The sequence below is a fragment of the Podarcis bocagei genome (assembly GCF_964188305.1).
Source record: "Podarcis bocagei genome assembly, chromosome: 6".
Taxonomy (NCBI): Eukaryota; Metazoa; Chordata; class Lepidosauria; order Squamata; family Lacertidae; genus Podarcis; species Podarcis bocagei.
The window spans coordinates 60,919,671-60,936,770 of record NC_138130.1 but is presented as its reverse complement, the minus strand read 5'-3'; positions in this window follow the sequence as shown (position 1 = coordinate 60,936,770).

The following is a 17,100-nucleotide window of genomic DNA, read 5'->3' as shown; positions in this document are numbered from 1 at the left end:
AGCTATCCTCCTTAGACTGCCTTTCCAGCTAAATCATTTTCTAAAGGCCCTCTGGGTTCAAAGGATAGCAAAGGGCAGCAAGAAAAAAAATTAGTCATTAGTAAAGTCTCTATAGTAGTACAACTAGACTAATTGAACCAATTAATTAATCATATGCAATGCTAAGCACGTAAAATTAATTGCTTTTCAGCTCCAAAGGTAATGCTACGATGCAACCAAAACGTGAAGGGGGCTGATAGCACTAATGAAGACAAAGTGTCTAATTTTGCCCAAAACTAGTACTATGCAGTCTACTGTTGTCATATAAGATATGTATTGAAAATGTAACACATATATATTCCTTGATTTTAAAGTTGTAATTGGAGTAACAATATTTAGCATAAGTGCTTTCTTTGGTTAAAAAGAATTTAAAAATAAGGAGCTGGTACACATATACTGATAAAAGTGATGTTGAGTAAGAGTACAAAACGACTGCCATTGGCAGCTAAAAATATAAAGGTGCCAATACTCTGTATTGGTAAGTAATGTCACACACACACACAAAACAAAACAAAACAAAACAAAACAAAACACCCTGTTTATAGCAGTATCATTCCACTTTAAACAGCCATGGCTTCCCCAAAATAATCCTGGTTGTTACAAGTACAGAGTTGTCAGATCATCCATATACCCTCACAGAGCTACAATTCTTAGAGTAGTTTAACAGTCAATCGATCTTCCCAGGGAACTCTAGGAACTGTAGTTCTGTGAGGTGAACAGGGGTCTCAGCATCCCTAAAAACTCTCAGCACCCTTAACAAACTACAGTTCTCAGGATACTTTGGGAGAAGCTATGACTAGTATGATAAAGTGGTATGATACTGCTTTAAATGTATGGTACTGATAGGGCCAACGCCCCTCACTTGCTTGGATTAAGGATGGAGGCAGATATGTGTATAGAATGTAGAGGGCATTGTGTGGCTGGAATGCAGTCAACTGTGCAAAGGAGTCACATAGGTTGCTCCAGCCACTTTTGCATCTGTCCCTGCCCACCACTGGAATGTGGCTCTTAGAAGTTTGTCCATGTGGGAACTAGGCCCTTGAAATAAGGAAGTTTTCCCCAAAACATGAGCTATTACTGAACTTCACTGATCAACTTTTCTACTCCCCTGCCACCAGTGATTTACTGCAATATACAAATCAATGAGAAGAACCATTGGGTTGGATCCAAATTTACAAATCAATGAGAAGAACCATTAGGTTGGATCCAGATTTAGTGATGCTTAAGTAGTAGTTCTGTTAAAGTCAATTAGGCCCCATTTATTTCAGTGTGTGTATCCTATGTAGCACTAAGTATGTATCTAATCAATTGCATTTTTTGTAGTATTTTTAGTTTATTACCAAAACAAAAACACATACAGATGTGTAGTTTTCACGTTTTCTTCAACGGGTCATTCATATGATGTCCAGTTTCACTGAAAGAGATTACTCAATGATGTTTTACATTTATCTGAATTATGTAACAAAAACAAACCCTGGGAAGTATGTATCAGCTTCGTTCACTATTCTGTTAGAAACATCCTGCAGGATTTTAGGCAAGTTATATGATTTTTCTGCTTTTTCAGAACAAATCACTTATCTAAAGCAGTCTCGGTCAGTAAAGCCAATAGGTTTTTACTAAAACTAGAGACTTGAGACACTTACAGGGTTTAAGTACCTTACATATTAATTGAAAATATTGCGGCAGTCTCTGTATTTGACACATATTTCATGTCTCCATTTGTACTTTAACTACCCTTGAAACAAAGAAAGCTCTTTCCCAAATATCTGCTAGAGTCAAAATTTTAATAAATTAATTGGAGGTGCCAAATATATTAAAGCTCTTTTCCATGAAGTAATTTATCACCTATGAAGTAATGAACTAAAGTGCAACTAATTACTTGCCTAACATGAAAGGTACAAAACATTTCACTGTAAGGTTGACCTGTTGCATTAGCTTGCAAATCTAAGGCATAATCCATCAAATTGTTTTAAATGTATTTAAGTCTGAAATGGAAAAAGAAATGTGATATAATACAAAAAAGTGGAAAAACAAAAAAGTTGAAAAATCAAATAATTGGTTTTTCCCCTTATAAAACTACTTTCTCTCTCCAGGAAGTTTAGACATTCACAGGAGGGTCAAAGGGTGGCCTACCAAAAAACAAGCATTTTTCTCCCTGTTTTATAGATTTTCACAAATTCTTCCCCTGCCATTGTAATTCAAAGGTTCTGTACAGAAAGAATCCCTAACAGAACATGAAACACTTCTCTAAAATGTATTTGAGCTGACTACTGGACAATTGTCCTGTCCCTACTCTTCCACCTGCTTCCCATATCAGATATTCTGGCTGCTAGGTGAAAAAGCAAGCTAAAAATGTCTTTAAAAGTGAGTTCCAGGTGATGGCATGACATGCATTTCATAGCTAATGAAGAACTAAAACTCTAGCATTTATTAATTTAATAGGAACAAATGAACTGAAGGGCTCCTTTCATTTCAAATTTTTGTCAAAAAATAAATGCAAATTCCAATTAATTTTTATATTTGTTAATTACATAAAAAGAGTCCTAACTGCACATTTGACTTATCAGTTTTACAATGGTGCTCTTTACCTCACCCGACCCAGTAAAATTACCTGCTTTGCAAATTATGACATTTGTCTCCAGTATTGTATAAAATATAGCCCTCTGAGATTTAAATCAATATACCAATATAGATAGTCCCTCCATGATACAATCAAACGTTATTTTAATGCACAGCAATACTCTCAATTTTTATGATTAAAAAAGGGGGTGTTGTTACCTAACAATGAAAAAAGAAGCCAAACAATTAAAGAACATATCTTAAAGCACAATGTTAGTCAACTTCAAAAAGTGAATAGCTCAAATACAGGAAGGAAGGAACTCTTTCAGAGAATGGCAGGTGAATTGGGGAAAGAGCTGTTTCCTATTAGCTTTAACAGCAGGGTTTGTTATCATTTAAATACACGCTCTAATACACTTAGTGTTTTGTGCTACATTTAACAAGATTAAGTGATCACACACTGTTTCATCTCAAATCTTTACTGGAAATCAGACGACAAGCCTCATTGCTTGCCAAAACATTCTCTTGTGGTTTATGTGTGGTGCTAATTCCAGCTGAATAAGTAAAGCTCTTTACCCAGGTGAAATAAGGGAAGTACTATTTGTCAATTAAAAAATCCCTCTGGTACACCTTATTTCACTAGATTTCTGTACAAACTCTTTTAGATGCATAGTCTGATTGTCTTTCTTGCCAACAGCTTGAATTATAAGCTTTTGATATGTGGGAGGTCTAAAGGCTGTGTTGTCTATTAAAATTATGGATCCATTATTTTAAAGAGCCAGACACTGAAATTAAAGTAATTTGAAAAAGAATGCATTTTAGAAAACCTTAATCACAAAACCCTTATAATTTTTACATTTGCAGGGTGTGCTGCTGACAGGAATATGAGTATGATACAAATATGGCAAGGTTCAAAATATAGGCTTATGATATATGAACTAGGCTTCAAAATAATATAAACCTTCTGATACATGGTTACAAGCCAGCTCCTAAATTATACAGAGAAAAGTCATAGGCAGTGATAAGACTTCGTTTTTCAGATCCCCAGCCAATACGTAGTTGGAATGAAACTTATTGGCATGAATAAATGATTTATTACTTTCTGTGCGTGTTGGAATAATGCAACCAAACCAGTCTTTTTCTCATGGCAAAAAAGATGTATGCTATAGACCTATTTATAATCCTTAAAAAACAAATAACAAATCTATCCTCAATAGAGAACCAGTGTGGTGTAGTAGTCAGAGTGTTGGACTAGGACCTGAGAGACCAGGGTTCAAATCTCCACTGAGCCATAAAGTTCACTGGGTGACCTTGGGTCAGTCATTGCCTCTCAGCATAACCTGCTTTACAGGGTTTTTGTGGGGATTAAATTAGGAAGGGGAGACCCTGACATACGGCACATTGAGCCATTTGGAGAAAAAAGTAGGATATAAATGCAACAAACAAACAAACAAACAAACAAACAAATAAATAAATAAATAGCTAGACTCTTCAATACTACAGAGTGTATTATCCAACTCCAGATAGTATGGCACTTAATAAAATAAATAAAATAAGTATTTATATAATTCCTACTTTGGGAAGCACTGTCTTCACCAATCTGGTGACCTCCAGACATTTTGGACTCTCATCACAAGCAGACAGAATGGCTAATGGTCAGGGACTCTAACTGTCCAAAATATATGAAAAGTACCAGGTTAACAAAAGCTGGCAAAGTACTTCAGATTTGTGCTACTGCCGTTTGCCATTATGGAAATAATTAGATGAAACTGAACCAAATAGAAATGTTTTTGGGGAATAGGAATGAGCTGTTTGGCTGCACTCAAAAAAAAGAAAGTAAGAGATTAAGCCCTCACCCCCAAAATATGGTGAACGTCTCTCACCTCCATTAGAAATAGTGAAAACGCTGTCTACAGCTAGAAAATGGGTCACTATTTGCGTCGGGCATTTTAAGCTCAGCTCCAACAAAAGGTGTATCCCTGGCCACAGAAACAGTGGCGTAGCGTGGGGGGTGCCAGGGGTGCCAGCCGCACCGGGCGCAACATCTGCGGGGGGCGCGAGTCCAGAGGGAAGGGACAAGTTCCTTCCTCCGACGGGCTCCCCGCCGACACCGCCAGCCTTGCGCCTTGGCGCGCGCGCGCGCCCCCCGCCGCCGCTGCGGCTGCGCTCCACTCACTGCTTGCAGGAGGAGCAGCCGCTGCAGCAGCGCTGACGCCGCCACCGACGCCTGGCCGGGCACGGGCAGCCTCCGCACCCTGACGCCATACCCTTCCTCCTTCCCTTCCCTTCCCTTCCCCCTTTTTTTCCAGAGCTGGGGGAGGGGGAGGTTTTAAAAGGGGGTCTTGCATTGGCGATCCTGCAGCACTTTGGGCCGCACGACGCGAGCGCGCAGCACGGATCAGCCACGACCCCACCCCGTGCATTTCCCAGGGAAAAGTGCTCCGCGTGGGAGGCGCGTTTCCCCTTCATTCCCTCTCGTGCAAATCCTCCTTGGGTTCCCTCCCCCGTCTTTCCTCTCCCTACCTCACAAAAGCCTCACCTCGTCGCCTCCTCGCTGCCTCTCGCCTCCGCAGGAGCGTTTCCCTCCGCGGAAGAAGGAGCAGGGCGCTTCTGCAACTTTGGATTGCAACTTCTTGCTGCTTCCCTGGGAAACAGAGCCCGGCCGGGTCAGTTGTCCAGCGGAGGGCCAGTTTCCCCCTCCCTCCCTCCCTCCCTCTCTCTCTCTCTCTCTCTCTCTCTCTGCAACCCTTGCCCCCCCCGCGTACTACTTGCAATGCAACTTCCGCGCTCCATGTGCTTTCATAGAATCTGTCGAGCTGGAAGGGAGCCGAGGGTCATCTAGTCCCACCCGCTGCAATGCAGTAATACGCCGCTGTCCCCTACAAGGGATCGAACCTGCAACCTTGGCCTTATCAGCGCCGTGCTCTTAAACTGAGCCATCCGGGCTCCCCTTTCCCCCACCTTCTTGCGTGCCTGAACCTGTCCGCGTTTTGCATTCTAACACTTGCAAGCTCCATCCTCCAGCAGTTCTCTGACGCCGGCTGCGCTTCCTTTCAGGCCAATACTTGGCAGCCATAAACTCGCACCGTGTCCAATATCCTATAAAAAGCATTAATCGGAATACCTTGCAACATTTCATCAAAGAAAATTGAGATGCCCTATTCCATAATAATAATAATAGTAATAATTTTATTATTTATACCCTTCCCATCTGACTGGGCTGCCCCAGTCACCTTGGATAAAAATATAATAAAACATGAAACATTTAAAAAAAACTTCCCTTCAGATGACTTGTGAAGTTGTAGAGTTACTTATCTCCTTGGCTTGGGGGGTGTCAAATAAAAATAAAAATAAATTATTTATACCCTGCCCATCTGGCTGGGCTTCCCCAGCCACTCTGGGCGGCTTCCAAAAAAAATATTAATACGTCAAACATTAAAAGCTTCCCTAAACAGGGCTGCCTTCGGATGTCTTCTAAAAGTCTGGTAGTTGTTCTTCTCTTTGACATCTGGTGGGAGGGCGTTCCACAGGGCAGGTGCCACTACCAGGAAGGCCCTCTGCCTGCTTCCCTGTAACCTCACTTCTTGCAGGGAGGGAACCGTCAGAAGGCCCTCGGCGCTGGACCTCAGTGTCCGGGCAGAATGATGGGGGTGGAGACGCTGCTTCAGGTCTACTGGGCCGAGGCCGTTTAGGGCTTTAAAGGTCAACACCAACACTTTGAATTGTGCTCAGAAACGTACAGGGAGCCAATGTAGGTCTTTCAATGTAACTTCATACATTGTTGTTGTTGTTGTTGTTGTTGTTGTTGTTGTTGTTTAGTCATTTCATAGAATCATAGAATCATAGAATCATAGAATCATAGAGTTGGAAGAGACCACGAGGGCCATCGAGTCCAACCCCCTGCCAAGCAGGAAACACCATCAGAGCACTCCTGACATATGGTTGTCAAGCCTCTGCTTAAAGACCTCCAAAGTAGGAGACTCCACCACACTCCTTGGCAGCAAATTCCACTGTCGAACAGCTCTTACTGTCAGGAAGTTCTTCCTAATGTTTAGGTGGAATCTTCTTTCTTGTAGTTTGGAGCCATTGCTCCGTGTCCGCTTCTCTGGAGCAGCAGAAAACAACCTTTCTCCCTCCTCTATGTGACATCCTTTTATATATTTGAACATGGCTATCATATCACCCCTTAACCTCCTCTTCTCCAGGCTAAACATGCCCAGCTCCCTTAGCCGTTCCTCATAAGGCATCGTTTCCAGGCCTTTGACCATTTTGGTTGCCCTCCTCTGGACACGTTCCAGTTTGTCAGTGTCCTTCTTGAATTGTGGTGCCCAGAACTGGACACAGTACTCCAGGTGTGGTCTGACCAGAGCAGAATACAGTGGCACTATTACTTCCCTTGATCTAGATGCTATACTCCTATTGATGCAGCCCAGAATTGCATTGGCTTTTTTAGCTGCCGCGTCACACTGTTGGCTCATGTCAAGTTTGTGGTCAACCAAGACTCCGAGATCCTTTTCACATGTACTGCTCTCAAGCCAGGTGTCACCCATCTTGTATTTGTGCCTCTCATTTTTTTTGCCCAAGTGTGATACTTTACATTTCTCCCTGTTAAAATTCATCTTGTTTGTTTTTGCCCAGTTCTCTAATCTGTCAAGGTCGTTTTGAAGTGTGATCCTGTCCTCTGGGGTGTTAGCCACCCCTCCCAGTTTGGTGTCATCTGCAAATTTGATCAGGATGCCCTTGAGTCCATCATCCAAGTCGTTGATAAAGATGTTGAATAAGACCGGGCCCAAGACAGAACCCTGTGGCACCCCACTAGTCACTCTTCTCCAGGATGAAGAGGAACCATTGATGAGCACGGTAGGCTACATCCACTGCGTTCCCTTCATCTACCAGGCTTGTAATTCTGTCAAAAAACGAGATCAGGTTAGTCTGACATGACTTATTTTTCAGAAATCCATGCTGACTATTGGTGATCACAGCATTCCTTTCTAGGTGCTCACAGACTGTTTGCTTAATGATCTGCTCCAGAATCTTCCCTGCTATTGATGTCAGACTGACTGGGCGGTAATTATTTGTGTCCTCTCTTTTCCCCTTTTTGAAAATAGGGACAACATTTGCCCTCCTCCAGTCTGCCGGGACTTCGCCTGTTCTCCAGGAATTCTCAAAGATGACTGCCAGTGGTTCTGAGATCACATCTGCCAGTTCTTTTAATACTCTTGGATGCAGTTCATCTGGCCCTGGAGACTTGAATACATCTAAACTAGCCAAATATTCTTGTACTATCTCCTTAGTTATTCTGGGCTGTGTTTCCTTTGCTGAATCATTTGCTCCAAATTCTTCAGGTCGGGCATTGTTTTCTTTAGTCGTGTCTGACTCTTCGTGACCCCCTGGACCAGAGCACGCCAGGCACTCCTGTCTTCCACTGCTTCCCGCAGTTTGGTCAGACTCATGTTTGTGGCTTCCCCTCCCCATCCAGCTTGGTTTCCCTAGCCACTCGGAAACCCGAACCCTATGGAAATAGGGATGTCAAGGTTGCAGGTTTGATCCCCGCACGGGACAGCTGCGTGGTCCTGCATCTTTCCTCAGGGCTTGCAAGACAGAGCTGTTCCACCTGGCCTTTGGTTTGGACTCAGTGGGACCCTTATGTCTTCCCTCCCCTTACAGTTTTGATTTGTGGGCTACTTTTAAAATGTGGCTGCTTTTCAAATTGCATTTTAACCTGTATTTTAAATTGGTCCCTCCCCCCATTATGTTTCTATTGTAATTTTACCGGTGTTAGCTGCCCTGAGCCCGGCTCTGGCTGGGGAGGGCGGGGTATAAATAAAATGTATCATCATCATCATCATCACCACAGGGGGTTGGACTAGATGACCATCGGGTCCCTTCCGACTCTACGATTCTATGATTCTATAAAGTCAAGTGTTACCGGAAAAATCCGAGGGCGCGCTCGCACTTGAGTGCTAAAATCCACGGGTTAGGGGGCGCAAATTACTTGCCTTGCCCCGGGTGCTGACAACCCACGCTACGCCACTGCACAGAAACCCCAGGCTATGAGAACTTTCAGGGAAAATGCAACTCCTCTCAGTGCAGACCTTCTTCTTCCAACATGTCCACTGATCCTTCCAGCACCATCATTTCCATTTTGTTTTGATTGGGTGTTAATGTGTTCATTCTCATCCAGTCAATGCACGCTCCTATCACACACAAGTGGAATGGCAACACTAATGTTCTCTCAAAACATTTATTTTTATTGGTCTTGTATTAGTTGGATTTTTAAATGTTATCCGTATGTCTTACAATAATAATATCTCCTCCAGGATATTCAACTGCTGTTTTCTAAAAGGTTTCATAAAACTGTTACTGGTTATTATCATTTGGTCTATAAAATGTCCTTGGTATTTATTAATCACCTCTTATCATTATGGAAGCATTATCAAACATATATATTTAAAAACCTGTTTTGAAAACTTATTCTCCTTTTTTGGAAATCCCTAAAAAAGAGACTTTTATCAATGTATCTTCAGGAATGCATCAGAAAGGAATTTTGTTTCAAATAGTAAGTTTACATTTGTAAATGCAACTTTCTCTGAAAGAACAGGTATCTAAATCATCATTCATTAAGCACAATATCTTGGTGTTTTTGACCCCCTATGAAGCCAAGAGAATGAATTTGCCAAAAGTTTCCCAGGGGAAATTTCTGAAATTGAATATTTGTTTATATAGAATTGAGATGATGTCAAGAGGCTGAGGGTAAAGATTTATCTGTCCTCTCCAGTGAATACAGCCCGGCATAGATCTTTATTTGTCTCTCACGATTCAGTTTACACCAGTTACCGTCTGGAAATTAAGAGTATGTGAGTGTGTGCAAAGGAGGATGGAATTTCATTTACAAAGTCCACCCTCTAGGATATAAACCATATTTCAAAGTAGCATAGTAATTAACTAATTAAATACCTACATAACAAGTAAATAGTTCTGTTTCCTTATTTAACAGGTTAACAAACAATTGTATAATGTTTTTTAAAGTATATCCTGATTTTAACAGTTTTATAACACTTTCTGGTGGTTCTGTAATAGCAAACCCAAGTATAATTAGACATAAGAAAAGTTGAATAAAGGGCCAGTGTTTCAAACTCATTCAGTATGGCTTTATGAAGTGATTAAAATGTGATATTTTGAGACAGAACTACAGGTTATGCGCACCATGGAGATGTCAGTCACCCAAAATGGTGCCATTGGGTCAAATTCCCTCCTTTCTATTGTACCATGGATGCTCACTTACTCTATGTTGTATGATATCCTCTAGCAGCAGTCAGTAGTGTGTAGTAGAAAGTGGAAAACACATATGATGACACTCGGACACAGGGTAATTATTACAAAAGAATTTCAGGGCCTGGTGACTTCTGTTTCAGTGTATCTGAAGAAGTGTGCACCAACTATATATAGGTCAACCTTGTAATTTTGCTTATAACCTAGATACCCCTTGGAGAGGTAAGGGAGGAATGAAGCAAAACAAACATATCTACCCATTTTTGTTCCACAAAAGATTTAAAGAAACATTGTTAAATGTAAAATAGTCCTGAAGTTTGCATTTAAACATTGGACTTACACGGTTTTCATGCCTGGTTACATCAAATGCAGATTATGGAACATGTCTAAAATAGATTATATGAGAACTTAAATAGACATGGAAAATGAAAGAGGCAATCCAAAACTAAAATCAGAAGAGCAGATACCAAAGGGTGTTATTTTATCTGAAACATGGATGCAGGGCTATTCAGTAAGAAGAAGAAGAAGAAGAAGAGTTTGGATTTGATATCCCGCTTTATGTTGTGGTTTTGAAATCTCTCACCTTTCATATTATTTATCACCTCCAGGTTATTTCTTCTTCATTAGCCTCAATCCCAATAATATTTTCCCACTCAGCAGATGTTTTGCTAGACTTGTAATCATTGCTTAGGCAAAATATAAAAATAAAAGTATGGGGAGAAATGCAAGTCTGCCTCTGAGCATCCAAATGTTACAGAAACGGTGACAGAAGCAAGCACAGAGTAAATGTGAAACCCTGTCTAGCCATTCTGAATTATAGAACTGCATACTAAAATTCAGCTATGACCCATTATAATGAATATTTATTTTGAAGACATAATGCATGTTGATTGATGTGAAACACCAACCACTGCAAAAGTATGAAACACTCTGCATTTTCTAGATGTGGGCAGTGTTCCCAACACATGCTCCAATTCCCTATTTATCAGGGATAATCCCTGTTATTTATTACCTGTCCCTGATAAAGCACTAGTTTAGCCTTTTGGGGTATTTAGGGACATTTACGACAATTAGAAGGCTGTTTTTGAGTCAGATTTGATTCCCTGCCTGCCCAAGAGCATCCAGGGGTAGGGGATGGGGTGGTGCTGTGAAGCAGCTCTCTCATTAGAGATACTAGTGTCACTGTCACTTACTGGTGCAGGCCAGCAGTGTGGTTGGGCCTGTGTTCTAGCATATACTAGAACACTGTGCAGCCTTGACCTCTCCACCTCATTGCCTCATCCCTGTACCATCCTGGTAACCAACAGCAAAACTCATGTCAGGTGGGCTTGCCCGCAGCACCACACAACCTGCACCTATGGTATCTATTCTTCCCCGGTCTGCTCACTGACTTCCTAAGCACCCAAGCAAGCCACAAAAGAGAAGAGGAAGGCATTTATGGAAAGAACAAGTATCACAGTATCACATTAGTATGTCTTCCACACTTTTTAACAGAGATGAAACTGCATGACGCCAAGATAAATAAAAGCTGGCAAGTAAAATGCTTTTTGTCTATCATACCTGGGCATTTCTGGGTATGAAGTCAACCTTTCTTTTAAGAGAATATGGGATTCCTGAGTGTTGAGCATGTGATTAAATAAGAGCCACAGATGGACTTGAAGCCTCAAATGTGCACACACAATTTCTCATTGACATTGGCAAGTTGAGCAATTTAGAGAATTTATTTAAGTATTTACTTCTCCTACCATGCGAAAGAAACATTTGCTAAAGAGCTTACTTCTCTGTGCCACCTCCTAAGAGGACCTAAGAATCATACAAAGGAATTAATACTTTGCTGTATAAATATATTTATTGTAGGACAATAACTGCTAAAATTTTAACAGGCAATATTTGTTGCCAATGCATAAGATGCATCTGGGTGAAAATACAATGTGCATGCTTTCCTTATCAGTAAACACACAGAAGTATGAATATTTATCAGGCTCTTTCCTCTTTCCAAGACATTTTCAGACTCTGCTTTGTTTTTCCAGAGGATATTGTTGAACTAACCCTTTTGTGCTTCACTTAAGCTAGCATGTTAAACAGCCATTAAATTAAACAAAGTTGTATCTGACAATTCTGAATAACAAATCTATTCATCATAAGGCTTGTCACATAACTGGTACAGGAACAATGAATTCATGAAGAGTCAATATTAAGCTCCGTAAATGCAGTGCCAATTAGGGTCGTAATTCTTCTGTCATAATGTTGTGTTTCCATCACAATGGTGTCATACAGTTAATGGCCTGGGTAGAACTTTGAATCTCACCCTAAAAGTTTCATGCCAATCGTAATTAGCCTGAAACAATTTACAGACAGTAGCATAAATTATTGGCTTGTTCAGAACATAACTATTGAAGATATCAGACTTAACAAGTTATGAGTACATGACACTGAACTGCTTCTACTAGTCTTTCCATCAGCAAGCTGCCTCACTGCAAATTAAACAAGCATTTTCTCAGCTTGCCCTTCACTCAGCAATGTCATCTAGGAAAGAAAAAACATTCCATCAGACTGAACAGCCAAAACGGGCTATAAAATCTCATTTTATACTTAAAGTGGCCATTTTAAACAATGCCAGTGGGTCCCCACATCAAGCTCATGCCGGTTAGACTGCAACCCAACAGGCCTTCCACCTAATGTCAATGGGCTATCTAAAAAGAGTGTCGTCCCTAAAAGAGGGCACGTGTCACGGTGAGATCTGGAGACTGACTTTCTTTTTGTGGGTGGGTATATTGGACAGCCGCAACACCCGACTGGTAGGTCCCTCATTGCTGGGTTTAATCTGGCCAATGGGGTGATGTGTCAATGGATCAAGAGACCTATAAATACCTATGCACATGACCAGAGCTTCCTCTTTTGCCTTGTGCAGCCCACCTCTCCCTATATTTAGGGCATTTTGTGATCGGCCTTGCTATGCCGTCATGTGTCGTCTGTCATTGGGGCAGGGGCACAGCAGGAATTTTCCCCACTTAGCTGATTGGCTTTTGCCATTTGGGTTTCGCCTGCCATGTAGCAAATTGTCACAACTTGTAAAGTTGTGCATAGGCACTGGTCAGGTGATAGGGATGGGGGAAAAGTCTTGCCATCCCTATGTGATGGGTATTCCATTAAAGGAATCTAGGGACTCAACTTGGTTTGGTCAACCCCTGGGAGGGGGTTGTGCCTGTGCCTGAGTCCAGGGGAGCATCTGGGGAGTGGACATAGGCTGTACCTGGGCTTTCTACCTACCTCAGGTGTTCACCCTTGGCTGATCTATGATAGAGCTCTGGGTCAGCGCTACCTACAAGGATGCAGGGAGCTAGTCGAACCAGAGCCTATGCAACCACTTACTTTCTGTAATCAGTAAAGTTGTGGCCTAAATTCTGCCAAAAACCAAACTAAAATTTGAGTCAAATGTGTTTTTATTTAGGGGGGAGGTCTCTGGGTCTGAACACGCCAATAGATGCTGTTCAACAACAGCATTATGAGTTCCCCTCTGTTTTTTCCATTAGTATTAAAAGATGGGTTAATACTGATTTATTGAATTTATTCATCTGCCTCGGAAGACAACAGAAAAGTGTGCCATTGGGGGTTAAGTCAAACTGGTGGAGAGTTATAACCCCTGCTGGGGTTGTTGAAACTTATATGGGAGAGTCATGTTTGTTTTTCCCCAGGTAGGGCAGATGAAGGCATCCTGTTTTGCTGTTGCAGGTGTACCATGGCATTTCTTCTCTTTGCCTCCCTCCCCATGGTCATTCCTCCTCTGGTCACTGCTGTAACCAGGTAATTATGACCAGGTAGTTATGTAATATAGTTAACAACAAGCATAGGCATAAAGACAAACCCATTATACGAAATCACAGCCCAATCCATTTGTTCCTCCAGCACAAGGATGTGTGTTGCACAATGAAACTTTCTGCCCCTCTCCTCTCCCTACACACACCCTAAATCTGTTCTGTGGGTTCCCCTAACACTTTGGATTAGATTTTGAGAGGGTGCAAGTTGTACATGGAAAGGAGAGGAGAAGGGAAGTTCCATTGAGGAAATTGAAAACTTTGCACTTACAGAATGAGCGCATTGGGTACCACTCCCAGTTGCCAAATTACCATAGAATTATCTCAAGTTAGAATATATGTATGTATAAATTATTTACCATTTCATAAGCATATAAAGACTTGCTTTCTATCAACTTTTCTGTTAATGGCCTATCTGAACCCCTTGGAAAATGCCCCCCCCCCCACTAAGGCTGCTTTCACATGGCAGTTTACTCTTGACATGAACAGGATAGGGTTGATACTAGACTCTGTTCAAATCTTCCATGTGCTTCTAATTATATAAATACTAGCTCTCTGTAATGTACAGACATGTGGAAAATATGTCCTGCTAATTATATCTGCAACTATTATATTACTTCATAATCATAGGATCTACAGTGGACATTAAACTCCCATTTGAGGGTTTCCACCTTTCTCTTGTCAAAGGTTTTTATGAGTGCTTAGATGTTACTAAATATTTCTAAAATTAAAAATACAAAAAGCTGGAAGAAATATAAGGCAAAGCTGCCCTATCTTCTTTGTACCCCAGTCCTCATTATGTGACATGATTACCTGATTTTCGCTTCCTCTATAAAAACAACAACTGCACCAACTTGAAGGAACCTAGTTAATCTAGGTACCTTTCTCTTTTTTTGCTAATTAAACTGTATTGTTTTGAGGGCTCTTTTTTTTAATTCTGGAATATTTTTGGTTTAATACAGAAAGATGCACTTGGCTACCTCTGAAATCAAGAAATCAGCACACAGATAAAAAAGTGCTTCTCTTTCCTTTTAGCATAATGTGATCTGGAATATTTTATCGCTTCAAATGAGTTAATCACAGAGGCAGATTACAGGCATTATTAGTCAATTATGCACACCACAGGATAAATGAAATAGCAACTAGAAGAACTCAGTCAGACAGAATATCTGCAACTGTTATTGAAAAGGGGTATGTGGTTAATGGGTGGTGTAGATCCCATAAAATTACAGCAGAATAGCAGGATGTGATATGGGATTAAATCCAGGAAAAGCATTTTCAGTCAAAGTGATAGATGAACCTATGCCATAATTAATAATTTTTAAAGGCAATGTTTAAAATAAATGCAATAATTTTCGGGACTACTGTACAACCTTACAATGAGGTTTATACGGTGGTACCTTGGGTTACATACGCTTCAGGTTACATACGCTTCAGGTTGCAGACTCTGCTAACCCAGAAATAGTACCTCGGGTTAAGAACTTTGCTTCAGGATGAGAACAGAAATCGTGCTCTGGCAGCGTGGCAGCAGTAGGAGGTCTCATTAGCTAAAGTGGTGCTTCAGCTTAAGAACAGTTTCAGGTAAAGAACGGACCGCCGGAACGAATTAAGTACTTAACCCGAGGTACCACTGTATAACTATTAGGGAATATCTCCAACAATCTTGCAGTGTTGTCTGTTTAGCTTCTTGGCTGGAACTGACCAGGTGTTTGCCCATTCAGGGCTCTCATCCTGCCCAACTTCCCTAACCAGAACCTTCTCATCTAAACAGATAAAAGGCAAAGTATATCATTGATCTACCTACTCTAATGCAAACTAACTGGCACCAGCTTCTCAAGGTATCTTCTAGCAATGCTTAATCTCACTTTTTAACAGGAACTGAAACAGAAACTTCCAACATAGTGGGAAACAAAGGCAGATACGTTAGTGCTCATGTCTTGATGTGCCTCACAGAAGTACTTGAAAATTAGCTTTAAAAACTGGTTTAGAAAGATATGTTACACTGGAGCGTCTAAAAATTAAATTATACAGCTTTGTATAATTAAAAACACACATTAAAATGCCATAGGAGATAACCGAAACAATTGGTTACACCAGGAACAGCTAACCTGTGGTATTCAAAGAACTCATAGAATCAGACATTATATGTTGTTGTTCTCCAGCATGAGCAATGGTTAGGAATGATGGGAGATGTAGTTCTACAGCCTCTGGAGGGGACAAGTTCCTCACTAATTTCATGGAAACATTATTGCATTATCTGGTTGGCTGCCCAAGGTGACACTTTTCAATACAAAGAGCACACCAAATGTAATTTAAAACCCTACTTTGAATTCTGAAATATTAGCAGCCATTCATGATTATTTTTAATGGTTAGTGGTTATTTCAGTAGTTTATAACCTTAATAAGAGAAGCCAATTAATACCGCTCAGCTTCCGTGGCAGAGCATCACCCTGCATCACCCGATATAGCACAACCTATTCTTCACCCGTCTCACATTTTTTGAAACTTTGTTTGTTCAAAAGGCTAGAGGTCAGAGGGCCAAAAGGGACCACTCCCTCCTAATTGGTTCCTCTGACTCCATGTTTTTGTTTAAATAGTCTCCAAAGAAGCTAGAGAATTGTTGGATGTCATTATCCTCGTGATAAATGAGACCACAGTTAAGCATCTGTTTTCCAGAAGGGACCTCATTATGCAGAGGTATACTGTGATACATGCCGATCCATGATCCCTTCTTGTCTATTTATGCTTCCACCAACATGTCAAGATATTTGACGACCCAAGTGGTATTTGGGAGAGGAGGGAAAAACCTTTCCTCTAATAACAGGTCTTGCTTTTCCTTCATGACAAATATATCTAAACTGATGGCTGCTCTTATTCCTTTATCTCTGTCTTTGCATATCAACAATTAAGTGTTAGTCATTCCTTTCCTGGTTATAGGACTGTCAGAGAGCAACATTCATATTATATTTTGGGTGTTTCATCATCATCATCATCATTATCATCATCATCATCATCTCCTCCTCCCCCTCATATATGCCTCTCACACATTGAAAGTTGAATTCTTAACATTTTTTCCCTTTTGTTTGAGTAAATGAGAACCGCTACATTTGGAGAATTGTGGTTGGGTTTTTTTAAAAAAAAAGCTGATGCAAATATCCAGACAGAAGAATACAAGTGCTGTGTTGTTTTCATTGCAAATGCTATCTCAGATGACCATTTTGTCAATTAGATGATGCCAGAAGCCATCAGTGAACAATGTCATCCATATTCATTGAATTTATGTACAGTGGTACCTCAGGTTAAGTACTTAATTCGTTCCGGAGGTCCGTTCTTAACCTTAAACTGTTCTTAACCTGAAGCTCCACTTTAGCTAATGGGGCCTCCTGCTGCTGCCGCGCCGCCGGAGCACAATTTC